Source organism: Plecotus auritus, assembly GCF_963455305.1.
Source record: "Plecotus auritus genome assembly, chromosome: 9".
NCBI classification, from domain to species: domain Eukaryota; kingdom Metazoa; phylum Chordata; class Mammalia; order Chiroptera; family Vespertilionidae; genus Plecotus; species Plecotus auritus.
The window spans coordinates 68962492-68979341 of NC_137783.1; the positions used below are offsets into that span (position 1 = coordinate 68962492).

At 46.6% G+C, this 16850-nt stretch overlaps 1 protein-coding gene and 1 pseudogene across 2 annotated transcripts in view; one reads left to right on the forward strand and one right to left on the reverse strand.

Moving 5' to 3' along the window:
* NLRX1 (NLR family member X1) overlaps positions 1-16850 on the reverse strand; it is a 29073-nt gene that overhangs the window by 3662 nt on the left and 8561 nt on the right. The window lies entirely within an intron of this gene.
* Positions 6658-15755, forward strand: LOC308257730 (large ribosomal subunit protein eL21-like; annotated as a pseudogene). Its single transcript has 2 exons — positions 6658-7148; positions 15693-15755. The product of its transcript is annotated as a large ribosomal subunit protein eL21-like (transcript).

The window sequence follows — 16850 nt, forward strand, 5'->3', positions numbered from 1 at the left end:
TCTCTCTTTCCAATGCCGAGGTTTCTCCTCCTTCAAAGCTTCCTACTCTTCAGAGGTGCTCCCGCTGATTCTCTCTGGGGACACTCCAGGGACCAGACTGCCTGCCCTTCCTGCACAGGAGCTTTCCTTACCCCCAGGCCAGGCCCGGCCACTCCTGGCGCCGGCACTTGCTGTGCAGGCACAGACGTGCTGGTTAATTCCACGGTGATGCTCACGTGTTTGTGTTCAGACCACATGAGAAAACGCAGGAACCTGGTTTCTATCAACTGTTTTTTCTTAGAATCTAGCACAGTGCCTGGCACATGGCAGACATGCAAATGTTCACTCAAGGGAAGAATGTTGGGGACATTTGCAACTCCACCGCTTGTCCCTGCAATCGTTCCAAAAGGACAGGAGGCCCTTGCTCTGGCTGGGAGCCACCAGGGTTGTTATGGCACCTCCTCTGAAGTATGGTTTTATTTCTTCACTTTTTCTAGGCGAGGTTCCTGCCATGGAGGGTAGTGCTCTTGTACTGACACTACGTGGTGTTGGGATAGGAAATGTTCCCCTCAGGTCATGAAGAAGCAGGCGGAACTGCCCTCTGCTAGGCAGGCCTCCCTCTGAGAGGGTTGGGAGCGTGGCGCTGAGAACACTGACTACAGTTGCGGGGTGTTCTGGGCCCCCCAGAGGACCAGCCTCTCACTGTAGTCTGGGTGAGACAAGCACATCCTCGAAGGGTGGGCAGCTCAGCCATTACCGCCGTCTAAGGAGATGGTGTGAGAAGGGGTGGGCGGCCTGAGCCTGTTTTTTTTTTTTTTTTTTTTTTTAAATATATTTTATTGATATTTCACAGAGAGGAAGGGAGAGGGATAGAGAGCTAGAAACATCGATGAGAGAGAAACATCGATCAGCTGCCTCCTGCACACCTCCCACTGAGGATGTGCCCGCAACCAAGGTACATGCCCTTGACCGGAATCGAACCCGGGACCTCTCAGTCCACAGGCCGACGCTCTATCCACTGAGCCAAACCGGTTTCGGCCTGAGCCTGTTTTTATGTTTAAAAATTAAATAGCATCCTCACCATGAGGATGAACTCATTTCATCCTCCTATTAGGCAATGAGACAGATTCTACTATTATCCCCATTTCAGAGATAAGGACTGAAGTGAGTCAGAGGAATGGTGGTGTGAGAGATCTCCTTGGCCTCTCCCCCTGAAACTTCAACAAGTTAACCAACTATAATTCAACAAGTTAACCAACTATAATTCAACTATAATTCAACAAGTTAACCAACTATAATTCAACAAGTTAACCAACTATAATTCAACTATAATTCAACATAGGTCCATGCTGAACACAGACACATGCCTGAGAGACCCTCGCAACGAAACTTCTAAAGGTGGGCAACCAGGCCCGGGCGGCGTGGCTCAGTGGTTGAGCGTGGACCTATGAAGCAGGAGGTCACAGTTTGATTCCCGGTCAGGGCACATGCCCAGGTAGTGAGCTCGATGCCCAGTGTGGGGCGTGCAAGAGGCAGCCAATCCATGGTTTTCTCTCTCTCTCTCTCTCTCTCTCTTCCTTCCTCCCTGAAATTAATAAAAAATATATATTAAAAAAAAGACATGCCAAAACCGGTTTGGCTCAGTGGATAGAGCGTCGGCCTGCGGACTGAAGGGTCCCGGGTTCGATTCCGGTCAAGGGCATGTACCTTGGTTGCGGGCACATCCCCAGTGGGAGGTGTGCAGGAGGCAGCTGATCGATGTCTCTCTCTCATCGATGTTTCTGGCTCTCTATCCCTCTCCCTTCCTCTCTGTAAAATATCAATAAAATATATTAAAAAAAAAAAAATAGGTCTGCTTAGATATTTAAAAAAAAAAAAAAAAGACAGATCATAGAGGTAAAAATATTGCAATCCAGCGCCATCTACTGGAAAATAATAGAAGACCTCTTCAGAGAAAGCTGCTATTGGGTATTAATATAGACAGATATAAATGTACCAGTAGAGGCAAAGGAGAAAAGCAAATACCATGAATCAACACGGCAACAAGGATGACCAGAAAGGAAATGAAAAATCCCCAGAAAGCAAGCACGAACACATGGAAATATGTGATATAAATGACAGAGATTTCAAGATTGCAGTTCTGAAAATACTCAACAAGATACGAGAATATACAGACATGCAATTCAATGCACTCAGAAAACAAATTAATGAACAGAACAAGTACTTTACCAAAGAGATTGAAACTTTAAAAAAGGATCAATCAGCCTGGCCAATGTGGTTCAGTGGTTGAGAGGCAAACCATGAATCAGGAGGTCATGGTTCTATACTGGGTCAGGATACATGCCCAGGTTGTGGGCTCAATCCCCAGTAGGGGGTGTGCAAGAGGCAGTCAATCAATGATTCTCTCTCATCATTGATGTTTCTCTCTCTCCCTCTCTCTCACTTCTCTCTCTCTCTAAAGTCAATAAAAACATATTTAAGAAAAAAAATAATCAGAAATCCTGGAAATGAAGCATGTGATTAAGGAGATTAAGAGTAAACTACTTGCCCTCGCCAGTTTGGCTCAGAGGATAGAGCGTCAGCTTGCGGACTGAAGGGTCCCAGGTTTGATTCCAGCCAAGGGCACATGCCTGGGTTACGGGCTTGATCACCAGTGAGGGGCGTGCAGGAGGCAGCCAAACAGTCATGCTCTCTATCCCTCTCCCTTCCACTCTGTTTCCATCTTTCTATCCCTCTCCCTTCCTCTCTGAAGTCAATAAAAAAATATTTTTTTTTAAAAAGTAAACTACTGAGCATAGAAAACAGCCAACCAGATGAAGGAAAGAATTAGTGATATCAAAGATAGGAATCTAGAAATGATGCAGAAGAAAGAAAAGACAGACCTGACCATAAAGAAAAATGGCTCAATAGGTAGAGCATCGGCCTGCAGACTGAAAGGTCCCAGGTTCGATTCTGGTCAAGGTCACATGCCTGGGTTGCGGGCTCAATCCCCAGTGTGGGGCGTGCAGGAGGCAGCCGATCAATGACTCACACTTTGCCCTAGCCAGTTTGGCTCACTGGATAGAGTGTCAGCCTGGGGACTGAAGGGTCCCAGGTTCGATTCTGGTCAAGGGCATGTACCTTGGTTGCAGGCACGTCCCCAGTAGGGGGTGTGCAGGAGGCAGCTGATCTATGCTTTTCTCTCATTGATGTTTCTAACTCTCTATCCCTCTCCCTTCCTCTCTGTAAAAAATCAATAAAATATATTTTTTAAAAAAACACAAAACCAATGACTCGCCCAGCTGGCATGGCTCAGTGGTTGAGCATCGACCTATGAATCAGGAGGTCACGGTTCGATTCCCGGTCAAGGGCACATGCCTGGGTTGCGGGCTCAATCCCCACTGTGGGGTGTGCAGGAGGCAGCCGATCAATGATTCTCTCTCATCACTGATGTTTCTATCTCTCTCTCCCTCTCCCTTCCTCTCTGAAATCAATAAAAATATATATTTTAAAAAAACCAACACAATGACTCACACTTTTCATTGATGTTTCTCTCTCTCTCTCTCCTTCTCCTTTCCTCTCTGAAATCAATAAAAAATATTAAAAAGAAAAATGAAAGAGCTCTATGAGAACTCACTGACTCCATCAGAAAAAGCAATCCTTACTAATAAAAGCCTAAGTAGTTGTCGCGCCGTGGCCATCACAAGATGGCTGCGCGCACACAGGCACGCAGGTGGGTGGGGCTGGGCTTGACACTGCGTGTGCAGCACAGAGCCTGCCTGGGAGTCCTGCCTCCTCCCAGCTCCACACAGCAAGGCCTGCCTGGGGGTCCTGGGGGTCCCACCTCCCGGCTCCGCACGGCACAAAGGCAGGATCCCTGACTCCAATCTACCTCTTTGGGCAATCCATCGAGGAGCCTCAGATGGGTGGGCGGGGCCTACCTCTTTGGGGCGATCGATTGCAAGGCTCCCACACTATGACAGGGCACAGGCCAGGCTGGGGGACCCCCAACCCCAAGTGCACAAATTTTGTGCATTGGGCCACTAGTATTAGAATAATAGGCATTCTGGAAGAGGAAGAAGGGAATGGAGAGTCTATTCAAACAAATAGTGGGTGAGAACTTCCCAAACCTATGGAATAAACTGAATCCTTGAATCCAAGAAGCAAACAGAACCTAGTTACCTCAATCCAAAGAGGCCCTCTCCAAGGCACTTAATATTAAAACTGTCAAAAATTAATGACAACGGCCGAAACCGGTTTGGCTCAGTGGATAGAGCGTCGGCCTGCGGACTGAAAGGTCCCGGGTTCGATTCCGGTCAAGGGCATGTACCTTGGTTGCGGGCACATCCCCAGTGGGAGGTGTGCAGGAGGCAGCTGATCGATGTTTCTCTCTCATCGATGTTTCTAGCTCTCTATCCCTCTCCTTTCCTCTCTGTGAAATATCAATAAAATATATTTTAAAAAAAAATTAATGACAACGAAAAACTTCTCAAAACAGTCAGGAAAAAGAAGGAAGTGACCTACAAAGGAAAACCCATCAGAATTTCATCTGACTTCTCAGCAGAAACTCTACAAGCCAAAAGAGAGTAGAACCAAATATTAAAATGTCTGAAAGAGAGAAATTGCCAGCCATGAATAATATACCCAGCAAAATTATCCTTTAAATATCAATGAGAAATAAAGACGACCCTAGACATAGAGAAGCAGAGGGATTTTATCACCAGAAAACCTTCATTTTAGGAAATACTCAAGGGAGTTACTCTACCTGAAACAAAGAACATATATGGGAATGCAGCAAAAGCAGTACTAAGAGGGAAGTTCATATCATTACAGGCCTATCTCAAGAAATAAGAGAAATCCCAAGTAAACAACCTAACTTCACATCTTAAAGAACTATAAAAAGAAGAACCAAAGTAACCCAAAGTCAGCAGAAGAAAGGAAATAATAAAAATTAGAAAAGAATGGAATGAAATATGGAAGAGAAAGACTATACAAAAAATTAATAAAATGAAAAGCTGTTTTCTTTTCTTTTTTTAAAAATATATTTTATTGCCAAAGCTGGTTTGGCTCAGTGGATAGAGCGTCGGCCTGCAGACTGAGGGGTCCCGGGTTCGATTCCGGTCAAGGGCATGTACCTTGGTTGCGGGCACACCCCCGGTGGGGGGTGTGCAGGAGGCAGCTGATCGATGTTTCTCTCTCATCGATGTTTCTAGCTCTCTATCCCTCTTCCTTCCTCTCTGTAAAATATCAATAAAATATATTTTTTAAAAAAATAAATAAATAAAAATAAAAATATATTTTATTGATTTTTTTACAGAGAGGAAGGGAGAGGGATGGAGAGTTAGAAACATCGATGAGAGAGAAACATCAATCAGCTGCCTCCTGCACACCCCCTACTGAGGATGTGCCCGCAACCAAGGTACATGCCCCAGACCGGAATCAAACCTGGAACCCTTAAGTCTGCAGTCTATCCACTGAGCCAAACCGGTCAGGGCAAGAGCTGTTTTCTTTTAAAGATTAATAAAATTGACAAACCACTGCCTAGATTCATTAAGGATAAAAGGGAAAAGATCCATATAAACATAATCAGATGGGAGAAGAGAAGTCACCACAGACATCACAGATATACAAAGGATCATGCTAGACTATTATGAAAGACTAGAGGCCTGGTGCATGAAATTCGTGCACAGGGGGTCAGGGGAGGGTGTCCCTCAGCCCAACCTGCACCCTCTCCAATCTGGGACCCCTCAAGGGCAGTCGGACATCCCTCTCACAATCCAGGACTGCTGGCTCCCAACTGCTCTCCTGCCTGCCTGCCTAATTGCCCCTAACCACTTCTGCCTGCCAGCCTGATCACCCCTTAACCACTCCCCTGCCAGCCTGATCTACGCCTAACTGCTCCCCTGCCAGCCCGATTGCCTCTAACTGCCCTCCTCTGCCGGCCTGGTCACCTCTAACTGCCCTCCCCTGCCAGCCTGGTCACCCCTAACTGCCCTCCCCTGCAGGCCTGGTTGCCCCCAACTGCCCTCCCCTGCTGGCCTGGTAACCCCTAACTGCCCTCCCCTGCAGGCCTGGTTGCCTCTAACTGCCTTCCCCTGCCGGCCTGGTTACCCCTAACTTCCTTCCCTTGCTGGCCTGGTCACCCCTAACTGCCCTCCCCTGCTGGCCTGGTCACCCCCAACTGCCCTCTCCTGCAGGCCTGATCCCCCCCAACTGCCCTCCCCTGCAGGCCTGATCCCCCCCAACTGCCCTCCCCTGCAGGCCTGGTTCCCCACAACTGCCCTCCCCTGTAGGCCTGGGTCCCCCCAACTGTCCTCCCCTGCAGGCCTGATCGCCCCCAACTACCCTCCCTTGCAGGCCTGGTTTCTCCTAACTGCCCTCCCTGCTGGCCATCTTGTGGTGGCCATCTTGTGTCCACATGGGGATAGCCATCTTTGACCACATGGTGGCGGCCATCTTGTGTGTTGGAGTGATGGTCAATTTGCATATTACTCTTTTATTAGATAGGATTATATGCCACCAAATTCAATAACCTAGAAGAAATAGGTAAGTTCCTAGAAATATATAACCTCCCTAGATTAAATTATGAAGAATTGGAAAATCTACATAGACCGATCAGCAGTGAGGAATTTGACACCACCATCAAAACCTCCCAAAAGCCTTTCGGCCAGAACCGCCATCTTCCAGTAATTCACCAAAATGACTATCACAAAGGGAAAGAGGAGAGGCACCAGCTATACGTTCTCTAGGCCTTTTAGCGCACTGGAGTTATTCCTTTGGCCACATACATGCAAATATACAAGAAAGGTGATATTGTGGACATCAAGGAAATGGGCCCTATTCAAAAAGCAACGCCCCACACATGTTACCATGGCAAAACTGGAGGAGTCTACAGTGTCACCCAGCATGCAGTGGGCATTGTTGTGAACAAGCAAGTCAAGGGCAAGATTCTTGCCAAGAGAATGAACGTATGTATTGAGCATATTAAGCACTCTAAGGGCCGAGATAGCTTCCTGAAATGTGTGAAGGAAAATGATCGGGGAAAAAAAGGAAGCCAAAGGGAAAGGTACCTGGTTCAACTGAAGCGCCAGCCTGCTCCACCCAGAGAAGCACACTTTGTGAGAACCAATGGAAAGGAGCCTGAGCTGCTGGAACACATTCCCTATGAATTCATCCTAGCTAATAAAAGAGTAATATGGAAATTGACCGTCACTCCAACACACAAGATGGCTGCCCCCATGTGGACACAAGATGGCCACCACAAGATGGCCAGCAGGAGAGGGCAGTTGGGAGGGATCAGGCCAGCAGGGGAAGGCAGTTGGGAGGGACCAGACCTGCAAGGGAGGGTAGTTGGGGGCGATCAGGCTTGCAGGGGAGGACAGTTGGGGGGACCCAGGCCTGCAGGGGAGGGCAGTTGGGGGGGACCAGGTCTGCAGGGGAGGGCAGTTGTGGGGAACCAGGCCTGCAGGGGAGGGCAGTTGGGGGGATCAGGCCTGCAGGGGAGGGCAGTTGGGGGTGACCAGGCCAGCAGGGGAGAGCAGTTGGGGGCAACCAGGCCGGCAGGGGAGGGCAGTTAGGGGCGACCAGGCCGGCATGGAAGGGCAGTTGGGGGTGATCAAGCCTGCAGGGGAGGGCAGTCAGGAGTGACCAGGCCGGCAGAGGAGGGAAGTTGGGGGCAACCAGGCCTGCAGGGAAGGGCAGTTGTGGGGGGGACCCAGGCCTGCAGGGGAGAGCAGTTGCGGGGAGGACCAGGCTTGCAGGGGAGGGCAGTCAGGAGTGACCAGGCCGGCAGAGGAGGGAAGTTGGGGGCAACCAGGCCTGCAGGGAAGGGCAGTTGTGGGGGGGACCCAGGCCTGCAGGGGAGAGCAGTTGGGGGGAGGACCAGGCTTGCAGGGGAGAGCAGTTAGGGGTGACCAGGCCTGCAGGGGAGGGCAGTTAGGGGCAATCAGGCTGGCAGGGGAGCAGTTAGGCATCAATCAGGCTGTCAGGGGAGTGGTTAGGGGGTGATCAAGCTGGCAGGCAGAAGCGGTTAGGGGCAATCAGGAAGGCAGGCAGGCGAGCAGTTGGGAGCCAGCAGTCCTGGATTGTGAGAGGGATGTCCGACTGCCCGTTTAGGCCCAATCCTAGCTGGATCGGGACTAAACAGGCAGTCGGACATCCCTCGAGGGGTCCCAGATTGGAGAGGGTGCAGGCTGGGCTGAGGGACACACACCCCTGTGCACGAATTTTGTGCACCGGGCCTCTAGTGGTATGATAAGTGGGGAAAAATAAAAAAGACTTCTGTTCTGATAAAAATAAAAAAAAAAAAAAACTCCCCCCAAAATAAAAGTCCAGAACCAGATGCTTTCACCAGTGAATTCTACCAAATGTTAATCCTCATCTGAGGTTATTTTTTTTCCCATTGATTTTTAGGGAGAGTGGAAGAGAGGGGAAAAGACAGAAACATGGATGTGAGAGAAACACATAGATTGGTTGCCTCCTGCACCAGCCCTGACCAGGGCCCAGGCCGGGGAGGAGCCTGCAACCAAGGTACGTGTCCTTGACCGGAATCAAACCTGGGACCCTTCAGTCCCTAAGCCGACACTCTATCAACTGAGCCACACCAGCTAGGGCTCAAAAAAGATTTAAAACCTATCCTCTCAAACTCTTCCCAAAAATTAAGGAGAGGTAATACCTCCTTACACATTCTATGAGGCCAATATAACTCTGATACCAAAACCTGGCAAGGATAACACACACACACACACACACACACACACACACAAAAAAACTTCAGACCAATATCTCTGATGAATACAGATGCAAAAATCCTAAACAAAATACTAGCAAACTGAATATAACAATACATCCAAACATAATACATCACAATCAAGTGGGGTTCATTCTAGGGGCACAAGGATGGTTCAATATATGCAAGTCAATCAATGTAAACACCACATTAACCAAAGAAAGGGCCTGGCCGGCGTGACTCAGTGGTTGAGTGAAGACCTATGAACCAGAAGGTCACGGTTAGATTCCCAAATGGGGCACATGCCTGGTTCGATCCCCAGTGTGGGGCATGCAGGAGACAGCCAATCAATGATTCTCTCTCATCATTGATGTTTCTCTTTCTCTCCCTCTCCCTTCCTCTCTGAAATCAATAAAAAAAAATTTAAAAGGCTACAAATTATATGATATGATCTTATCAATAGATGCAGAAAAAGCATTTGATAAGATACAACATCATTTATGATTAAAGCACTCAATAAAATAGGGATAAAAGAAAAATACCTCAACATAATATAGGCCATATATGATAAACCCTGAGCTAATATCATACTGAATGGTGAAAAACTGAAAGCTTTCCTCTAAGATCAGGAACAAAACAAGGAAGTCCACTCTCACCACTCTTATTCAACATAGTGCCAGAAGTCCTAGCCAGAGCAGTAAGGCAAGAGAAAGAAATAAAAAGCACCCTAGCTGATTTGGCTCAGTGGATAGAGCATCGGCCTGTGGACTGAAGGGTCCCAGGTTCAATTCCGGTCAAGGGCATATGCCTGGGTTGCAGGCTTGATCCCCACTAGGGGCGTGCAGGAGGCAGCCGATCAATGATTCTCTCTCATCATTAATGTTTCTATCTCTCCCTCTCCTTTCCTCTCTGAAATCAACAAAAATATATTTTTTAAAAATAAAAAGCATCCAAAAAGGGAAGGAAGAAGTAAACTGTACTTTTTGTGGATGACATGATTCTGTATATAGAAAACTCTAGACTCCACCAAAAAACTACCCTATATAATAAAAGCCTAATATGCCAAGTGTCCATTCGTCTGGTTGACCATTCAACCAATCAAAGTGTAATATGCTAATGATATGCTAAGACCACTCAACTGCTCACTATGACATGCACTGACCACCAGGGGGCAGACACTCCGATTGGTAGGTGAGCTTGCTGCTGGGGTGCAGCCAATCCGGACTGAGCCAGACAGGCCAGACACGCCCTGGAGCCCTCCCATGGTCCCTCCCTGCTGGCTAACCTCCCCCATCTCTCCCCACCCCAATCATGCACTGGTGGGGTCCCTCCACCTGGCCTGCGCGCTCTCCCAACCCGGGACCCTCGGGGGATGTTTGAGAGCTGGTTTCAGCCCTATCATGGTTGCCTGCTCAATCCCCAGTAGGGGGCGTGTGGGAGGCAGCTGATCAATGATTCTCTCTCATCATTTAAGTTTCTATCTCTCTCTCCCTCTCCACTCCCCTCTGAAATCAATAACAAATATATATTTTTAAAAATAATAAATGCTATGGTTACTTAAAAATATAATTTAAAATAATAATAAACAAATACAGTAAAGTTGAAGGATACAAAATCAATGTACAAAAATCCATTGCCTTCCTGAATAGTAACAACAAAACTTCAGAAAAAGAAATGAAAAAAAAAAATCCTTTTGCAATTGCAACCAAAAGAATAAAATACCTATAAATAAACTTAACAAGGAACATGAAAGAACTATATACTGAAAATTACAAAGTATTATTAAAGGAGATTGAAAAAGACCCAACAAAATGGAAAAATATCCCATGTTCGTAGATTGGAAGAATCAACATAGTTAAAATGGCCTTATTACCCAAAGCCTTATACAGATTTAATGCATTCCCCATCAAAACCCCAATGCCACTCTTAAAAGATAGAGAATAAAAAAATCATCAGATTTATATGGAACCACAAAGGACCCCAAATATCCAAAGCAATCCTGAGAATAAAGAATAAGCTGAAGGTATCACACTACCTGACTTCAAATTACACTACAGAGCTACGATGATCAAAACAGCATGACATTGGCAGAAAACAGACACACAGATCAATGGAACAGAACAGAGAGCCCAGCTATAAAACCATATGTAAATGGACAGATAATTTTTTCAACATTTTTATTGATTTCAGAGAGGAAGGGAGAGAGGGAGAGAGAGAGAGACAGAAACATCAATGATAAGAGAGAATCATTGATCGGCTGCCTCCTGCACGCTCCCCTATTGGGGATTGAGCCCACAACCCGGGCATGTGCCCTTGACCACAGTCGAACCTGGGACCCTTCAGGCCGCAAACCGACACTCTCTCCATTGAGCCAAACCAGCTAGGGCTGGAAGATAATTTTTGACAAAGGAGCCAGAAACACACAATGGAGTAAAGATAGTCTCTTCAATAAATGGTGCTGGGAAAACTGGAAAGCCACATACAAACAAATGAAACTGGATTACAGTTTGTCTCCATGTACAAAAATTAACTCAAAATGGATCAGACTTAAATATAAGACCCAAAATAATAAGTTACATAGAAGAAAATATAGGCACCAAATTTATGGACCTTGGTCATAGAGAACATTTTATGAACTTGACTGAAAGGCAAGGGAGGTAAAATAATGAGTGGGACTATGTCAAACTAAAAAGCTTTTGCAATCCAAAGAAAATGACAACAAAACAAAGAGGCAGCAGGCCAAATGGGAGACGGTATTTGCAAACAGTAGCTCGGACAAAGGCTTAATTTCCAAAATACATAAAAAACTCATAAAAGTCAACACCAAACAAACCAACAACCCAATAAAAAAGCAGACAGAGAACCCAGCTGGTAAACCAGGAGGTCACGGTTCGATTCCCAGTCAGGGCACATGCCCAGGTTGCAGGCTCAATCCCCAGTAGGGGGCGTGCAGGAGGCAGCCAATAAATGATTCTCTCTCATCATTGATGTTTCTCTCTCTTCCTCCCCCTAAAGTAAATTAAAAAATATATTTTTTAAAAAGTGGGCAGAGGGAGAGATCCAAGATGGCGGCGTAGGTAAACACCTAAACTGCTGCCTCGCACAACAATTTCAAAACTACAACTAAAAGACAAAACGTCTATCACCCAGAACCACGGGAAAGCTGGCTGAGTGGAAGTTCTACAACTAGAAGGAAAGAGCAAACAGCATTGAGGGGTGCACAAGTGCTGAAAAGCTGAGGTACAAAGACACGCAAATCGGGCTGGCAACGGGTGACTGGGAGCACTGCTGTTTTCAACCCGAAGGGAGATAAGCTCCTGATTACTCCGAACTCCAGTTTCTGGGGAGACGCAGGGGACCCAAACTCCTACGGGGAGAAGCTGGACTGTCTGCCGTGGGGTCGGAAAGTGAGGGAGGCTTGCTTGCAGGGCTGCGCGCAGGAACAATTGTTTATTGTGCTGGGGCGCAGGACGCAGGGACACGGTTGGAGACGCAGAGAGCCGCAGAGCCGGCCATCGCTGTTTGCCACGCCCTAGCCTAGTCACGCCCTGAGACCCCACCCTGCAAAATCTACAAACCCACCCAAGCTCCAAGCAGCGGCTTTAGCATATGAATGGCCTGCCCTATAGCAGCTTAACCTAGCAAACTTGCAGCCTGGGTCAGACAGCTCCAAAACCTCCAAACCCCAAGCAAAGAGGAGAAAACTGTAGTTCTTGCTGTAGCTCCTGCTGGGTGGCCTCAAACAGTAGCTGACCTGCACCCCATCGGAGATCCAGAAGCCAGTGTACCTAGTGGTCAGTGTGAGACACCAGATTTCAACTCCTCACATCCATAAGTGATACATTCAAGAGGCAGACTCAGTGAGCACCAAAGCCCCACTGAAACAAGTCCTGCACCATAAGCGTGTCTACAGCACAGCAGTTCTTCCATTATAGACACAGCGGGTCCTCATAGCCAATTGGCCTGGAGGTCAATTCCTCCCTGTGTACCAACAGCAATCAAGGCTTAACTACACCAAGACTTTGCACTCAGCCCACAAAGGGGTGTACCAAAGGCGTCCACCTCAGGTGATTGGGGAGGCTGAGCTACTGGCCCCTATAGGTCACCTACCACACAAAGCCACTCCATCAACATAAGGAAGCAACAAAATGCGGAGACAAAGAAACATGTCACGAATGAGGGAAATGGAGGAAAGCAAACTAATGGACGACATAGAGTTCAGAACCACATTTATAAGGTTACTCAAGAATCTTCTAAAAACCGCCAAGAAACTTGATGAGACCTCCGAGGAGCTTAGTGAGACCTTCAAGGACCTTAATGAGAATGCCAAAAAAATGGAAAAGGACCAGTCAGAAATTAAGCATACACTGTCTGAAATAAAGAATATACAGAAACTCAACTGTAGATCAACGTACCCCAAGAAACAAACCAAAGCCGAAACCGGTTTGGCTCAGTGGATAGAGCGTCGGCCTCGGACTGAAGGGTCCCAGGTTCGATTCCGGTCAAGGGCATGTACCTTGGTTGCGGGCACATCCCCAGTGGGGGGCGTGCAGGAGGCAGCTGATCGATGTTTCTCTCTCATCGATGTTTCTAGCTCTCTATCCTTCTCCCTTCCTCTCTGTGAAAAATCAATAAAATATATTTAAAAAAAAAAAAAAAGAATGTTTAAAAAAAAAAAAAAAGAAAAAGAAACAAACCAAAGATCTGAAATATGAGGAAACAAAAAACACCCAACCAGAAAAACAAAAAGAAAAAATCCAAAAATATGAAGATAGTGTAAGGAGCCTCTGGGACAACTTTAAGCGTACCAACATCCGAATTTTTGGGGTGCCAGAAGAAGAGAAAGAGCAAAATATTGAAAACCTATTAGAAGAAATAATGACAGAAAACTTTCCCTACCTGGTGAAAGAAATAGACTTACAAGTTCAGGAAGCGCACAGAACCCCATACAAGAGGAATCCAAAGAGGACCACACCAAGACACATCATAATTAAAATGCCAAGGGCAAAAGACAAAGAGAGAATCTTGAAAGCAGCAAGAGAAAAACGGTTAGTTACCTACAAGGGAGCACCCATACGACTGTCAGCTGATTTCTCAACAGAAACTATGCAGGCCAGAAGGGAGTGGCAAGAAATATTCAAAGTGATGAACAGCAAGAACCTACAACCAAGATTACTCTACCCAGCAAAGCTATCATTCAGAGTTGAAGGTCAGATATAGAGCTTCACAGACAAGAAAAAGCTAAAGGAGTTCATCACCACCAAACCAGGATTTCATGAAATGCTAAAGGTGTTCTTTAAGAAGAGGAAGAAGAAGAAAAAGGTAAAGATAAAAATTATGAACAACAAAATGACATCAAATACATACCTACCAACAAGTGAATCTAAAAATCAAGTGAATAAAAAATCTGAAGAACAGAATGGACTGGTGAATATAATAGAATCAGGGACATAGAAAGGGAGTGGACTGACAATTTTCAGGGGGGAGGGGGTGTGAGGGGTGCGGGAAGAGACTGGACAAAAATCTTACACCTATGGATGAAGACAGTGGCGGGGGGTAAGGGCATGGAGTGGGGTGGGGAATCAGGTGGAGGGGAGCTAGGGGGAAAAAAGAGGAACACCTGTAATAATCTGAACAATAAAGATTTATTAAAAAAAAAAAAAAGTGGGCAGAGGACCTGAAAATACACCTCTCCCAAGAAGACATACGAACAGCCAATAGATATATGAGAAGATGTTCCACCTCACTGGCAATTAGGGAAATGCAAATCAAAACTACAATGAGATTCCACCTCACACCTGTTAGAGTGGCCATTATCAACAAGATAAGCAACAACAAGTGTTGGAGAGGTTGTGGAAAAAAGGGAACCCTCATTCACTATTGATGGGAATGCAGACTGGTGCAGCCACAATGGAAAGCAGTCTTTCCTCAAAAAATTCCTCAAAAAATTAAGAATAGAGCTACCACATGACCCAGCAATCCCTCTCCTGGGTATATACCTGAAAAACTCGAAATCATGTATTCACAAAGATATATGTGCCCCTATGATCACTGCAGCATTATTCACGGTGGCCAAGACATGGAAACAGCCAAAGTGCCCTGCAAAAGAGGACTGAATAAAGAAGATGTGGTCCATACACATAGTGGGAAACTACTCAGCCACAAGAAAGGGTGAAATAGCGCCATTTGCAAGAGCATGGATGGACCTTGAGAACATGATGCTGAGTGAAATAAGTCGGTCAGAACAAGCTGAGAACCCTATGATCTCACTCATGTATGGGATATAAAACTGAAACTCGTGAACACAAACAGTAGTGTGGTGGTTGCTACAGGGAAGGGTGTGTTGGTGAAGGCGGTCCTGATATATGGTTACAGGAGAAGATTTGGCTTTGGGTGATGGGCATACAGTGCATAATACAGATCTTGTAACATAGAAGCCCACACCTGAAATCTGTATGTTCATGTTGACCAATGTTACCCCGATAAATATAATAAAAAAAGGAAAAGAAAAGGGAGAGATAAGGACTTTGAGGCACAGAGAGGTTAAGCAACTTATCAAAGGTCACATAGCTACTAAGTGGCAGAGACTATTTCAACCCAGGTAGCTGCATTCCTGAATCCCTGTTCTTAACCCTTATCTTTGCTTCCTATAAAAAGGAAGACTTGTTGCAATTTTGCCAGCACTGGCGAGGGCTCTGCCTCTACACGACCAGTTACTGCAGCAGTCCTACCTAGCAAGGCGCCACAGCGTGATGAAGAGCCACACTATGTGGGAACAGCTTGGCAAAAAGAGACAGGACTCAGAATCGTGAAACCTGGGCTCAGACCCCAACTGCTTTCCTTCCATCCGTGACTTCAGACAAGCTGCAGGGCCTCTGTGAGCGTCAGTTTCCTCATCTAGAAAAGGGATCATAATAGTATTTCATTTACAAGACACATGGCACACATCAGCAGACATTGGATCTTTCTTCGCCTCAAAGACTCAGTGCCTCCACCCTGCTCACAGCACACTTCTTGGACCTGTGATATGGCTTCTGAAGTGGACCTGCACCCTGGAGGACTGTCCTAAGCCGATTAACAATGCATTTATCCTCCCGGTATAAATGAGTAAAATGGCATCAACTTCATAAGCCTGCCTCTGGTGATTCAGATAAGATGAGTCATTGTTCCTGGACTCAAATTGCCTCTGGGGGAACAGATACAATCCAGCGGCTGGACCTGCAAAGCAGAGGCCAGACCTTGAACTATGGTGATCACCTTCTAGAAATAAAGGCTAGGAGCAGAGGTGCGGAAGAAAACCGTCTTAGAATTGTAGGGTTGTTATTCAAGTCCCTGCACCCTCAGCACAATTCACAGTAGCTAAGATCTGGAAACAGCCCAAGTACCCATGAGGAGACAAGTGGGTAAAAAGCTGTGGTGCATTCACACCATGGAATACGATGCAGCTGTAAAACAGAAGGATCTCTTACCCTTTGAGACAGCATGGGGGGACCTGGAGAGTCTCATGCTAAGAGAAATAAGCCAGTCAGAGAAAGACACGTATCACATGATGGAATCTAATGAACAAAATAAACTGATGAACGGAGTGGACCCAGAGACATGGAAGCATGGAACAGAGTGTGGAATCTCAGAGGGAAGGCAGGGGAGGGTGAGTGGGTGGGTGGTAATCAACCAAGGACTTTGTATGCAAATATACATAACCCGTGGACACAGACAATAGGGTGGTGAAGGTGTGGGGCAGGGGGCAGGGGTGAACTGGAGGGGCGCAATGGGAGGAAAAAGGGGACAAATGTAATACTTTCAACATAAAAATCTTTAAAATAAATAAAGTCCGTGCATTCTCAAATTCCCCTCCCAGCCTCCAAGCCTTTCCCAGCCTGCGGCTTCTCTCCACCCTTCTTAACGCCCCAGTCCCACTAAAAGCCACATTGGCCTGGCTGGTATAGCTCAGTGACTGGGCGTTGACCCAGCAAATGGTTGGATTCCCGGTCAGGGCACATGCTCAGGATGGGGGCTAGATCCCCAGTATGGGGCGTGCAGGAGGCAGCTATCAATGATTCTCTCATCATAATGTCTCTCTCTCCCTTTCCCTTTCTCTCTCAAAGCAATAAAGTAAAATAAATCCGCATTGCCCAAATCTGAAACCAGAGCCAAAGGGAGGGCT